The 15312-nt window shown below is 44.0% G+C and overlaps 1 protein-coding gene across 1 annotated transcript in view; it reads left to right on the forward strand.

Moving 5' to 3' along the window:
• PLCL1 (phospholipase C like 1 (inactive)) overlaps positions 1-15312 on the forward strand; it is a 305342-nt gene that overhangs the window by 25093 nt on the left and 264937 nt on the right. The gene's annotated exons all lie outside the window — the stretch shown is intronic.

Consider the following 15312-nt stretch of genomic DNA (forward strand, 5'->3'; position numbering starts at 1 on the left):
TTGTTCTCTACTGTGTTTTTGAAGGCAGGGTCTCTTGCTGAGCCCAGCTCACACTGGGACTCTCTAAATCTTCCCACGTTCTAATCTCTGGGCGTTCTCTGAAACCTCCTTCATCTTAAGAGTCTACCCAGCAGTAAAACCGTGAGGAAGAGCAGCTCACTGCTTCATGTGCATGCATTTATGTTGAAGGCTGTCTGTGGGGAAGGCGTTGCTGGATGTAACTATTCAGCTTTAAAGGCTGTAATGAAGGTGCTAACTTTTCTAAAGGACTGTTAATATTGCATCATTTCACCTTGTGTCTTCACCAGTACTACTCTAAATACTTACAAAGAGAAGCGTCCTGAGCACACCATCTCTCACTTGTTTTCCCATCAGCTGCGTGCAGAGTGGTGTTACACAAACTCTGAAAAGACTCTTTATAAACAGCCTGACAGTTGATGTCAAACTTTCACTTTAAGTGAGGATTCCAACAACCCATCTTAATATACAATACAAGAGCATTGTGTGCGATGGGGTAAAATGTTGATTCAAGAAACAAGTTTTTTGTTTTTGTTTTTTGTTTTTTTTAATTTCTCCAGGGAGTCCTTAAGCCAGTTAGACTATTCAGAAAAAAGTGACCCATACAATTTTGTGAGTATCTGCATTAATAAGTGCTAACGCTGCTTTTTCATTTCTTTTGTGGTTTTCAGCTTTGCGAGTACAACTGGAAATACCTATTATTTCTCGGAAAATAAATGTAAACAGAAATTTCTTTTTCTTCCCTGAAAGAACTGTTAAAAAGCTGGCAGGGGAGGACTGTTGCCTTGTGTGCAAAGTGATCTTCAGGTACAAAGGATTCTACATGTCCAAGATTGTATCTTACGAAGGGTGTAAATGAAGTGGCTGGAGGCAAGAAGGGGGTTTCCTTATTTCACCCTAAAACTCCCGGCCACGTTTATGAAACAGGGCTTGGAATTCCAGACTAATAAAAACAATTGTTTGGTTCACTTTCTCTGCCATTTTTTTTAAAACCCAAATTACTTTCCCATGTCCGTTAGGGAGGGGCTTTGTTTTAATAGATCTAGCTGAATGTCTCTGGTTTATCAAAAAGGTAAGTTGCATGCCTTTTGATGAGATTATAACTTCAGCATGATCAGTTTTAGGGAGCTGTGGACATGAACGATTGTGGAAAGCAGCTGTCTCCAAGTCTGAGTCTTGACACAGGCTTGTTTGTCAGTCTCAGGAGCTCATCTGTGCGAGCTGCTGGGCTCTGAGTGTGGAGTGGAGACTGAGGACGGAGAGAGCTCTGGCCCTGCCTTAGGAGTTCCAAGGGGCAAGCCTGACTCTCAGAGTTACCCTCCATAGAAGTGGGAAGATACCCATCCCCAAAAGATATGCCAGGGATGCCAGGACAGGGACAAAGTCATGGTTCAGGGACCAACTTGTAAATCGTTGCTTTGCTCAAATGAGCGCCAGCACTCTGCCTCCTTTGCAGCCTCTGTATGATTTTGTAAGTCGAAGGAGATGCTCTCTCTCTCTCTTTGTCACTTGAATAAAGAGATTCAACTGGCCTCCTGGTAGAAGATCACGTAAAAAGCTGCCATACATAACTACAGAAATATATCTCAAAATGTAGTTAAAGCCATAAGTAAAATCCTGAAAGTTGTTAAATGCCTCAGGAGCAACATGTTATTTGTTTATTTATTTATTAATTTGACAGACCGGCTTTGAACTTATCTTCCTGCTTTTCTCCTAAAGGCTGAGATTACAGGTATATGCCACCACTCTTGGGTACCACCACTACCACCACGCCCACCATGCCCATCACGCCCACCTCCACCTCCTCCACCATCACCTCCACCTCTACCTCCACCACCACCACCTCCTCCTCCTCCTCCTCCTCTTCCTCTTTATACCTCCAAGCCTCACTGTTACAACAGTGTTAGGTTTATGGGAAACTTGAGCAGAAAGTGTAGAGCACTCGCTCAGCCCTCACCGCCGTCCTTTGCCCCCAGCTTCTCTAACATTTCTTATAATTGATGAGCCAATATCAATATATTACAAATTGAGATTCTGAGTTTACATTAGGATTTTTTTTTTCATCCATTCGGTGGCTTTTGACAAATGTGTAATGCTAGCTCTCCATTATTAGAACATCATGAGATATAGTATTACATCCCCCCCCCAAAAAATCCCAATTCTGATTTTTCCTTACCCCAAACTCCAGGCCACCGCCTGCCTTGTTTACTGTGTGTAGCTTTGCCTTCTTCAGAATGGCACAGCTGTAATCACATAGCATAGACTTCTCATACCAGCCTTTTTTCATTTAACAATATGCGCTTGTTTTTGTCTTTTATAACAGTTGATTTCTTTTTAATCATTGAGTAAATTCTATAGATACATATATAGAGTCCATTATATAGATGAACATAGTTTCTACATCTGCCTATTTTAAAAGATCTTGATTACTTTCACATTTTGGTAACTATGAACAAAGACATTATAAACATTATTCCTTTGCAGGTTTGTGTGCCGCCACAGTGCTTATCTCATTTGTGTGAATGCTGAGTGTAGTTGTTGGATCAGATGATAAGAGCATGTTTACTTTGATAAGACATCTTAAAACACGCCTTCTCCTTTAAGTACTTGTTGACTTAAGTGGGAAAAGAGCTACAAGGGCGCTGACTTCAACACCGGGAGCCTGAAAACCTGGTCTGGTGCCAGTGCATTAGCTCAGCCTTATGAGAGGCCGGTGACGGAAGGTTTCCCTTTTCTCCTGGATATATGCTTGAGACTGTATTCCTTACGATAGCAGCACGGAGTCTCTCTTAAGTCTAGGACGTACTGCCGGGCCTCAGAGGAGTTGAGGCTACCTGCTTGAAATACCTGGTGTTTGTAGGCATGGCATATTTCATGCCCGCCCTCCCCTCCCCCACCCCCCAGTCCTCATCTTCTCCTTCATCTTCCCTCTGTCTTCTCACCATAGCAATTCTCTGCCTGTCCCATGACAACCGGTCCATGGCTGACTGCCCTGTTTCAGCCCTAGGTCCCCATGAGGTCAGCAGAGAGCTGGCACTGAAACCCTCCTCCTAACTACAGCTAACTACAGCTACTCGCCGTGACTCTCAGACCCTTCAGTGCTACTCTCCTCATTCTGTCTCGATGTCATAACTGTCACCAGACACCGCATTAGCATTCGTAAGCCGTCCCGTACCAGCCTCGTCGTTGTCCAGCCGTGTTAACAATGGTAATATTCATTCTCAGGCCACGTCAGCGCCTCTCCTCGCTGCCTCTGTGAGTCTTGCATTCTCTAGCAGGTTCCATGCTCCTCTTTCCTGTCCCTCGGCCGTCAGTGAATGTGCACTCTACCTTTGTTTTGCTGTCTCTGGTGGCTTCTTGGTTTTCTCCAGCCTGCTCGGTTCTTTCTGCATGGGGTCTATCACCGGGGCCTGAGGTCGCTTTGCCCCTTGTTCTCATTCCATTTCTGCTTCTCAGCTCTTGCCAGATGCCCCCTTACCTCTCGTTACTTCCCTCGATGGAGAAATGTATAAAGTGGGCCCTTTTCTTTACACTCACGGATGTACAGACAGCCCTGGTATTAACAGTGCCAAACATTAACAAATAGGAAAGAATCCAAGTTTGTTAATCCTGGTGTTCATGCCTCTTCGTCATCTGGCTTTAACATAAATGCCCATATTTGTGTCTTCCTACTCTTTGCTAGGTTTCATGCTCCTGCTAAACCATGCTGCTTAGAGAGAGAGAGAGAGAGAGAGAGAGAGAGAGAGAGAGAGAGAGAGAGAGAGAGAGAAGAGAGAAGAGAGAAGAGAGAAGAGAGAAGAGAGAAGAGAGAAGAGAGAAGAGAGAAGAGAGAAGAGAGAGAGAGAGAGAGAGAGAGAGAGAGAGAGAGAGAGAGAGAGAGAGAGAGAATGTGTGATAAGGATGGAAATAGGTCTTATCTTATGAGGCTGTTGTGGTCACTTGGTTATGGCCGTGAGGAGGAGTGTATTGAGAAGGATTCTGGGGTCCAGAATGAGCTCATCAAGAGAGATTGCAGTTATCCAATTGTGATGTCTGTCGCCTGCCAGTGCGGAAGACGTAGGGATCATGCAGGGACTGTTCATTATCCAGGGCTTACCAGGCTCTCACCACATAGTTTCCCTTTCTGCTTTACATAAGTGTGTGTAGAAATATATATATATATATATATATATATATATATATATATATATATATACACATATGTATATATATATATACCCACCCACACATATATGTATACTTATATGTAATATAATATATATATACTTATAAATAGACTTATATTTTATGTATTACATACATACATTTTACTTATTTCTCAAAGTTCAGGTCAGTTGTTAATTAATAGAAAGCTTTCCCTTTCTTCCCACTTTTTTCTCTAGACAGCTAACGCTATCATCTTAGATGCTTTTCCTCCATGAAGGGTGAGTGCGGGCGCTTCCTTTTTCAGTTTATTGTTAACTCCTCTAAGGCTTACATAATATTTTTTCAAATAGTGTCTCACTATGTTCTTGGCTGGAACTTAATATCTAGGTCAGATTGGCCTTGAACTCACAGAGAGCTACCTGCCTCTGCCTCCCAAGTGCTGGCATTAAAAATGTGTGCCACCACTCCTAGCTTGCACAGAGCTGATTACTTTCATTTTTTTCCCCTGTAGATTTATTTTATTATGGATCATGTGTGTGTCTGTGTTTGGGTTTGTACTTGAGGGTGCAGTGACCACGCGGTCCAGAAGAGGGTGTCAGAGCCTCTGTGGTGATGATGCACCGCATGTTCTTTATCCATTTGTCTGTAGCTGAACGCTGCAGATTCTCACTTCTTAGCTATTAGACCAATGCACAATAAACACAGATGCTCCTGTGTCTCCTACAGACATTGCTATCATCAAAATAGACTACATAATTATATATGACACAACACTCACATACATATGACCATGCATGCACACATGTACGTGTAAATCCCGTGTTTTATTTAACAGAGTGATGAACACTCTGAACTTTCAGGATTATATCTAAGCTTTTTGAATAAAGTGATTTTCATGCAGAAATAGTTTGGAAAAGCTTTTAAAGTAATTTTGTTTGTAGACACCGGTTTGCTGTTGGGGTAAATGACTGGCAACTCTTGAATTCAACAACCCACTCCAGTTCCCCCAGAATCTAAAAACTGTGGTTCATTTTGAACAAAGAAAGTGAGAAGTGGGCAGTGCTGGTCAGTACATGGACAAGGAGTTTAGCCTTCAGTACTGTGTGAGTCAACTTTCTGTCACTGTGATGAAACACCTGATGCAGGCCACTTGTGAAGTAAAGAGGTTTATCATGGCTCATTGTTCTGGAGATAGGGTGACCCCATTAATTTTGACTTCTCATGAGGGTAGCTCATTATAGGAGCACATGTGAGAGCAAAACACGTCTGCATCCAGAGGTGGGGTTGGGGGGTGCTGGATGGGGACCCAGAGCCTCTGTCGTAGGCACACCATCAATGACCTACGGACTGTCCATCAGGCTCTACTTTTTTAAGGTTCTTGGTGCTTGTCAGTACCACTATCTGGGGGGGCTAGATGGACTTTTAGGGATCACTCATGTTGTACCCAAACCATAGCAAACATATTATTCACTCTGCTTAAGCAAATACTAGACATTGTGGTGCCATATGGTGGTAACATGTATATACGCTGGCTGGGGTAGATTGTTAACAAGCTGTTCAATCTTACTGCTGTGTTCTCAGACACGAACAATATTTATAGAACATTCATAAGATTGAATTAAGCCAAATATAGGGGAAAAAAAGCCCACAAAAGCTTTGAGTTCCCATATTTTGGGGGAGCATATGACAAGCCAAACTTTCTGCAGATTTAATACGCAGTTGTAATGCTCTGTTGTGTGTGTGAGACTGAGGCGGGGCAGAGGGAAGCTCGCAAGGCTGTTTTCCCCAAATGGGCCAAGAAGACAGGAATGTTGACCTAGGTGTGCAAGTATGAGAAAAGAGATAAGCGAACAACAACAACAACAACAAAAACGCTGTGTAGACAGGAAAGGGTGAAAGCCACGCAGAAGAGGGCAGGAAGGGATCTGGGGAGAGAGCCTGGATTCCTTGGTATGGAGGAAAAGGGAACAGGAACCTGCTCAGCGTTTTCTTAGAGTTTTGAGCTAGTACTATCAATAGGACGCCAGCGTAGTGCTGTTCAACCTTTTCAGAATCTATCTTTCCTTTAGATAAACATATTGTTGGAGTTCTGTCTTCTAAATTTTTAAATTCTACTCCTCTGTATATAGATGATTGTTATCTATGTATCTAGCCAAGTGGATTCTGTTGAGCTTTATTGTTTAAAGTTTGTAAGAAAAGGGATTTATTCTTTTTTTAATTTTATTAATTTATTCAGATTACAACTCAATTGTTATCCCATCACTTGTATCCTCCTGTTCCTCTCTCCCTCCCGCTTTCACCCTATTCCCCTTTACTAGCTCTAAGACTGAGGGGGACCTCCGTCCCCACCACATGGTTATATACTATCAAGTCTCATCTTGGTATCCGGCTTATTTTTTCTTTGAGTGCCATCAGGCCTCCCCACCCAGAGGAGGTGGTCAAATATGGGGCACCAGAGTTCATGTTAGAGTCAGTCTCCACTCTCCACATAACTGTGGAGAATGTCCTGTCCATTGGGTAGATCAGAGTAGCGTTCGATGTTTACTATTGTATTGTCCTTGGTTAGTGCAATAGTTTGAGCAGACCCCCTGGACCTTGATCCACCCATCATGATGTTCTTCTTGTAGGTTTCTAGGACCCTCTGAGTCCTTCTATTTCCTCATCTCCTATATTTCTCTTACCTAGAGTCTCAGTAGGATGTCCTCACATCTATCCCAATCTCCTGGTAAGTGAAGAATTTAATGGGACAAGTCTTTAGGGCTAGTGTCCAATTATAAGTAAGTATATCCCATGTGAGTCTTTCTGCTTCCAGGTTAACCCACTCAGTTATGATCATTTCTAGTTCCATCCATTTGTCCACAAATTTCAGGATTTCCTTGTTTTTAAAGCTGAGTAGTATTCCATAGTGTAAATGTACCACAGTTTCTTTATCCATTGTTCAACTGAGGGACATTTAGGCTGTTTCCAGGTTCTGGCTATTATGAATAAAGCTGCTATGAACATGGTTGAGCATATGTCCTTGTTGTGTAGTGGAGCATTTTCTGGGTATATTCCAAGGCGTGGAATAGCTGGGTCTTGAGGAAGCCAAAAAGGGATTTATTCTTAAGTGAAATTAGATCAGAGTATTGAAAGGTCATAGCTATGTACAGATCTCTTGAGCATCCAATACACTGTGCGTGCGTGTACTTCCTCATTCGCCCTCATCACAGTGACTGCCGGCAATCATAAGAGGCATAGTCAGATGAGTCAACGAGGGGAGGGGTGGTGAGTGAAAAGGCACCAACTGCCATGACTGTCTACTTGAGTGTGATTACGGGACCCACATGGTGGAAGGTGAGAACTGACTGCAGAAAGTTGTGCTCTCCCGTGTACATGTGTGCACTGAGCCATATCATATCAATACACACACACACACACACACACACACACACACACACACACCCCATATTCTTTTAAAATCACAAGGAAAACAAAATTCCCTCCCTAGGTAACTAAAATTAGAGGTCACAGGCTGGCTGGGAAAGTTAATGGAACAGGAGTGTTCAAAGGACAAGGCTTTGCTTGAAAATAGTTGTTTTGAGAGAAAAGTGAGAACAGGGTAGGACATGAAGAAGTGGGTTTGTGGGAAGGAAGTTTTAGAGTTCAAGGTTCCGAGGCAAGTGTTTAATAAGTTGCATGTACTTTCCCCAGATTTTTGAGTTTGGATAGAAATGCAGTGTATTGTCTTAGCAGTTGGAAGGATTGCCTACCTACACGGCTTTTGTGGTGGTAATTATCAAGAGCAGACAATAAAAGGCAAGTTAATAAGAGGAAAGAGTCACAGCTAGAGATTAGATTTGTAAGTGATCCATATGGGTGCTCATGACAGTTATGAGGATTGATCATGTTCCAGGGATTCTGCAGATTAGCGAGGAGCCAGGCAAGGGAGAACTTCTGATAGAGAGAGAGAAGCAAATATTCAGAAGGCAAATTCCCAGGAGAATGTATTAAAAAAATAAATTTCATTTTGTATATTTTAGATTGATAAATAATGATTAAGGTAGAATACACACACACATATAAATTACTTAAAATATTAGTGCATTTGTGTGTGTGTGTGTGGGGGAGGGGTTCTGAGGAAACCAGAAGATGATGTCAAATTCCTTGGAGCTGAAGCCACAGGTTGTAAGCTGCCTGATAAGGATGCTGGAAACTGAATTTGGGTCCTCTGGAAGGTCAGCAAGTGTTTGTACCTTCTATGCCATTTTTCCAACAGTGTGGAACATACCAACACTTCCGGCATCCTACATTTTACTATGTCATTGGTGTTAAGAACAGCTAAAAATTCGCTTATTTAACAATTCAATTAAATACTATTTATCTTTAAGACCTGGCCATTTGCTGAAGGACACTGTGCTAAGTTAAATAAACTCAGTACAGAAAGAAAGGTATTATTTGGTGTCACTTAGATGTGAGGTAAAGAAGGGGAAAGAGCTTAGATACGCAGAGATAGAGGCTGAGGCAGCAGCAACCACAGCGGTGAGGAAGAGAGCGGGCAGGAAGTGATCAAGTAGGGCAAAGCTCACAGAGCAGCAGGACGCAGGACGAGCAAGGCTAGAAAGAGTGCGCAGGTGTGCAGCGCTCACAGCACTTGCAGCAGGGGCATGTGTTCTGAAACGCTAGGAAGCATTCTGGGGAGGAATTCATTTACGTTTGAAAAGAGTTTGTCAAGAGTCCGCTAGACTGTAAGCTCCAGAGCTGTGCATACTGAGACGTTGGAGCCCTGGAGACCTTAAGAAGCTGATCCTCAGATCCAGCAAAGAGAAAAAACTCAGGGTGATGCACTTTACTATGTGCACGTACAGTGTGATTGATGGGGACCCAGCAACTTCAAAATGATTGTTTTGTAGTTTAGCTTGGCATAGGTAAGGAGAAGAGTATATATTTAGGATAAGACGTTAGAAAGTTAGGAAAGCAACCATCCAGTGGGATTGATAGCAAACGTTGCGGCAGAGCTGTGTAGATAATGGAGCCTAGGCTGTTTTATGGGTTTAGTATACTGGTGTTGAACGTAGGGCCTGTCCGTGAGGGAAGGGCCTGGGGAGCTGCGCAGCTGTATTGCTGATGTGAGACTCCTGGCTTCTTTTCCACCTTTTGTAAGTATGGACTAGGGCAGGGCCACTGAGCAAGTGTGTGTTTGGGTTTGCATGAATGGTATGTGCTTTGAATTCTCAAAATAGAACTCCTGTTTATTTTCTCAGTAATCTAAAAAGTCCTGGTGGGTGGGGAAGAGTTGATCACCACAGAGCCTGGGATCCCCTGCAGACACCAACATCAGTATGTTTCCATTCTTGAGTCCAAGGGGATGAGCTCATGGTTAAACCTGCCCAACTTTCAAGTCAGTTTACTTCTTGATGCCTGTTATGAAAGTGGGTGAATGTGGCAAAAAGGTAAACAACCTACAAAAAACCGTATAACAGCCCAGATCCCCACCTCCACCCCCAGAGGCAAATCTGCTACAGTTTCTAATGAGTTTTCCACACAGTGGTGGCAGCAATAGTTCCCCTGCATTGCACCCCACAAATGCTCTGCAGCTTATTTTCCCAAACAGACCCTGAAGTGTGTGCGCGTGTGTATATGTGTGTGCATGTATGTGCACATGTGTCTACACGTGTACATGTGTGCACATATGTGTGCGTGCGCGCGCTTTGCACTTCTGTATGTGTACACACATGAGGAAGCTGTCATTCTGATGTGTTGTTCCTCCAGAGCTGCCCACCTTGTTTTTTTGAGACAGGGTTTCTTCCTAGGTCTGGCTCCACGATTGGGCTAGGTTGGCTGGCCAACAGTTCTAGGGGTCCAGCTGTGGCTGCCTCTGCGGTTACAAGTGTGTACCACACCCGCTTTCCTGCGTGGGTTCTTCATCTTGAACTCCGGGCTTCATGCTTATGTTAAAATGCACTTTACCAGAAGACCTACCACTGCCACTTTTCCTGCGTGAGCTTTGAGGAAGAGGACAGAGCTGTTTGGTGTAAGAGACACAGATATTTGGATACTAATGCAGATGTGCCCTCACTGATGGAGATAGTTCCTCAAAACAGGAATTAAGACCACCCCCAAGCCTCATGCTAAGGCACGCATAGTTAATGCTCTGACCCTAATTCTTTGTTTATGTCATATTGCATATGGCTCAAGGGAGAACACACAAGCGCTTTAGGCCTTTGGAGCACGTGCCATTCTCAAGCTGCCTTCCAGCCGTGTTTGTGCTGAAACAGCATGCTGACAGTGGAAATGGTGGTGGCGGCGGTGGTGGCGTCTCTCGGCACAAGTTTTCACGGATAACTTCAAACACCTTTGTGGTTTGGGGCGTATTTTGACGGTTGCTAGGTGGCTTGAGTCAGAGAGACCAGCTGTGCAATTTGTGATTTTTTTTTTCCACCTTGGTCTCTGAAGAGAGCTAAGTCAATTGAGACTCTTAATCGGATTGCTGTCGCGCTAACGTGGGCCAGACTGTTTAGAACACATGCTATAGGACGCTGTGTGGATGTTGACTAAAGCACAGATGTACGAGAGCATACAAGCGAGTTGAGGTCAGATGAATGGGGCTCACTGCCTTGAGAACAGATGTGCTGGACTGTGTCTGTGAAAAGCAAAACCCTGGGCTTGGGCCCTGCAGATCCCTGGAGCAGGGGCATGCTGGCGTGTGTTATCAGCACAGTATAGGCATGAGGGTGCAGCCTGTGTTGAACAGCCAGGGAGAAAGGCTAGGATATGTTAGGGGGTGCTGGGGGGGGGGGAAGGCAAAAGAGAGTGTGGAAATGTAATTTGCCTGATAGAAGAGGCACACTTGAGCATTTGAAATGGGCTCTTGCTTAAGGATAAATATGTTTATTCATCAAATTCTTTGTCTGAGAGTTTTTCTTATTGATTTATAAGTGTACTTTTTTTTGAGAGGAGAATCCATGTGAGGCATCTTTGATGAAAGTGGATGGTCATTTTTATGGACCTATAGTGGATTGCTCTGAAGGAATATTGTGAACAAACGAAAAGTCAGGATATAAACTAAAGGCTTTGTGAAGGATCCAAGACATGCTGCTAAATCACGGATTGAGAAGACGAGCCGCAATGGAAGCTCTTGAGATAGCTGAGTTTGTGGTTGTTGTTTTCCTGAAGAAGAGGGACAGTCAAATCGGCCAGAGATCCTGCCTTGCTGCCTGGAGATTGGCCTGATGTAAGCGATGGAGTCTGGAGCCAGGCTGGAGCCGGGCTTTTAACAGGAGGTCTAGGGGGCCACTGGGAGGAGAGCTCCCAGCAAGCTCAAGATGTGCAAACAGCTCACCTGCGTGCTTGTGGAGCCCTGTGCCTGCTGTTCGAGTGACTTTTACGAGGCAGATTTTACATTCTAGGTGCTGACTAATGAGGATGCTGCAGAGTTGGTACTGAGGGAATTAAAGGGCACGTGAGACTCCGTTCCCAAGGTCACAGTCACCCTGCTCCCTCCCTGCCTCCTTCCATTCCCAGGTGATGCAGGAAGTCAGTGGTGAGAGGTGCACTCTGCATGTTGTTGTGTGTGGCTTTAAAACCACAGCACAATAATAGAAAAGATGCTTCTTTCAGGTCCTCTCAGTCTTTGCTTTAAAGACTGAGTTTTTTTTTAGTGTCTTTTTCTATCTAATCTAATTAACTATGGGATGCTCAGTTAGATGAATAGTGGGAATTTAAAAATGTACTGGCATTGCAAGTTCTTTCTTTTTTTCTTCTTCTTCTAATTACAAAGCAATTCAGCCATAAAGCAAGGCATTTGGAGAAATATAAAAATAGAAGAGTGGCATTTTTTGGAATATTCAATGGATGGGGTTGGGCCAACAATGAAGTGAAGATGTTCATAGGGAATCGAGGAAGTTTAAACAGTAATAAAAATCGGACACACCTCTTTCGGCAAATACGGGGTGAGCATTTAATCACTTCAGCCAAATGCCGAAGCAGCCACCTAGAGACAGTCTCCCAGAGGACATGGTTAGTGGGAGGGGTTTGTCCTGTGCGGAACCCGGTCGGATTGGCTGGGGGTCTCCTGCAACGCCTCTGACTGTTGAAGCATGGATCTGCATTTGCCTGAACACAAACGTCCAACTCATCTACTAGAGGGTAAACTGGAACTCGCATGTGGACACACATACATACCACATACTACATATGAACACACTCCATGCACACATACACCACATACCACCACATGCCATACATCACATATACACACAGTCTACACACTCCACAAAAACACCTCACACACATGCATACTTCACACATTCCACACACACACACGTATACTACATACACATTCCTCACACATACACAGCACAATACACACACACCACACATACAGACATGCACACACATCAAACATACACATATACTTACAGACACACATACCATATACACACATACCACATACACCCACCACATACACACCATATACACACCACATGTATACAAACACACATACATACACATATACCCCCATACCACATACACACCCCCATACACACCCATAAACACACAACACACACATACCACATATACACACAATTACACACACAAACACATGCCATGCACACATACCACATATACACACATAAATATACCACAAACACACATGCTCTACACATATATACAGCACATGTACACACACACGCCACATACACACCCCACACCACATACAAACAATTACACACATACAACCATACACACAATCACACACACAAACACACACCATGCACGCACACTGCATACACACCCCACACCACAGACATACAATTACACACATACAACCATACACCACATACACACACACACCAACATATACACCACACATACAAAACACACCCACACACGCACACACCCATATACAGACACCCCCCCCCACGCACACACCCCCACCACAGATGTTTGAGGGTGAGATGTAGAGCTCGGCCACCAAACAGTACAGCCCTTTGGCAGGTCATTTAGCTCTTTTGATGTTTAGCAATTTGTTCATTAATCGTGGACAGGATTAAGTTGGGATCGTCTCTAAGGCCCCACCTGTCTCTGACTCCCTCTTGGCCTCTCTGACCCTTCCACATCTCTCTGCGTGCCCCAAGGTAACTGCCCCGTTTCCAGGCTGGCAGTGACGGATGCGTTCTTTCTGGACTCAAGGAGCGTGGGACTCGTTTGAGAAAGTGTGAATCCTGCCCGCCTGGAATTTGGAACACGTGATTGCCCGCACTGTGTAATAACTAGGAGTGTCTGTCTGTGTGCGAGAGGAGATGATCCAGGGACCACATCCAAACTGAGACCCTTTAGGAAAACATGGTAGATGGAGATCTGGAACGACGCAGTGTTTAATGGTCAGATGGATTACAGACAACAAAACCAAACCCAAAAACCAACACCAGCAGAGTTTATTGCTTACGATTTCCCCCTGCTGGTGTCACCGAGGACAAGCCATTCTGTTTACAAGTAACTAGGCCCATGCCCCCAAGCTCTGCATCTTCAGGGTGCTAACCTGCTGGAAACCCCACACTGGGTTCAGAGTGTTCAGTTAAGACTCAGTAGCCTGGAGAGAAGACTCTGGACTCCCCTTACCTGAGTAAAAGCAACAACTTCTTCCTGAACCCTTTCTCATGGTTGGGACAGTGTAGTGGCCAGGGGAAGGCAGCAGGTGACATGACCTCCATAAACAGGTATTTTCTGAATCTTGACCTTTTATTTGGTTCACTAAAAGCCCCTTTGACTTGTTAAAGGAAAACTATCTGTTCTCACAGATGCCTTGCCCCATTTTCTTTTCCCCACAAATTTTGGCATATAAATTCCAAGTTCTAAGCACCCCCAGGACATTTCTTGAATGTGTAAGTATTGTGCATTTCCCCCTCTTGCTAATCCATATATTTAAAAATCAGTTTAATTCACATACCCTGAGGGACTCTAGTGAGAGACCGGCCACGCATCTTCTCTCAGGTGAGTGTAGGAAACAGCCTCCCTTCCCTGCTTAAGACAAACCAAACCAATTTGTTTTAAATTCAGTGTTTGGAGTTGCACCCAGAGCCTCTTGTGTGCTTGTCAAACATAAATGTGATTTTTCTGTCATAGAAAAAGACTTCTGGAGACTTAGAGATTTTTACAAAGAAATGCATAGAAAAACATTAACAAGCAGGGCATGGTGGCATACATCTGCAATCCCAACACTCGGGAGGCAGAGGCAGGAGGATCGCTGTGAGTTCGAGGCCAACCTGGTCTACAGAGTGAGTCCAGGACAGCCGAGGCTAACACAGAGAGACCCTGTCTCGAAAAACCAAAAACCAAACCAAACCAAACCAAAAACAGAAAAACCGTAACAAAGTTCAGCAGAGACGCTTGTGGTAATGAAGCGGCTTCTGAGTGCTACCGTGCTGAGCATTCACATCCATGATGGAAGTGGTCACGCACTTGCTGCTGGAGGCAGAGTGATGCTCTAGTCAGCTGTGGTAGCCTTTACGTCAGGAATCGGTGGGAAGGCAGGGCACCTGAACCTCCAGGTTGAGTTTGTCCCAGCGAATCCTGCCTAGTCTGTTGTCAACTTGACACAAGTTAGGGTTATTTGAGAAGAGAGAACCAGGACTGAGAAAATGCCTCCATGGATTGGCTTGTGGGGTGTCTCATAATTAGCAGTTGATGTGGGAACGCTCCCCTCACTGTGGGCTGTACCATCCCTGGCAGGTACCATCTCCTGGGCAAGTCCAGCAGCAGATAAAAAAGCAGGCTGGCAGACATAAATGTCCACTCACTGATACAATTAACTTCTGTGCTTTCTGGAAAGGGAGAAGCATTAAGGCAGAAAACCCAGTAGACAGTAGGGGCTAAAAATGTTGGCACAACATTTTTTTTAAATAATGGGAATTTTCTGTATGCTGTTTGTACTTACATGGGTATGTGCATTTATCAAAACTCAGATACTTATACAATAAAAGAATGAATTTTACCATATGAAAACATTTAAATAAATGTAATTATATACTTACTGAAAACAGAATTTTAATGCAATATTCTGATCAATGCTTCTCCTCCTCTAGCTGCTCTGAGATCCTGCCCACTGCCACTCCCTTTATTTCTTTCTCTTTAGAAACAAAACAGGCAAACAAACAAAAACCCATGGAA

This window comes from Acomys minous, assembly GCF_964271855.1.
Source record: "Acomys minous genome assembly, chromosome: 4".
Taxonomy (NCBI): domain Eukaryota; kingdom Metazoa; phylum Chordata; class Mammalia; order Rodentia; family Muridae; genus Acomys; species Acomys minous.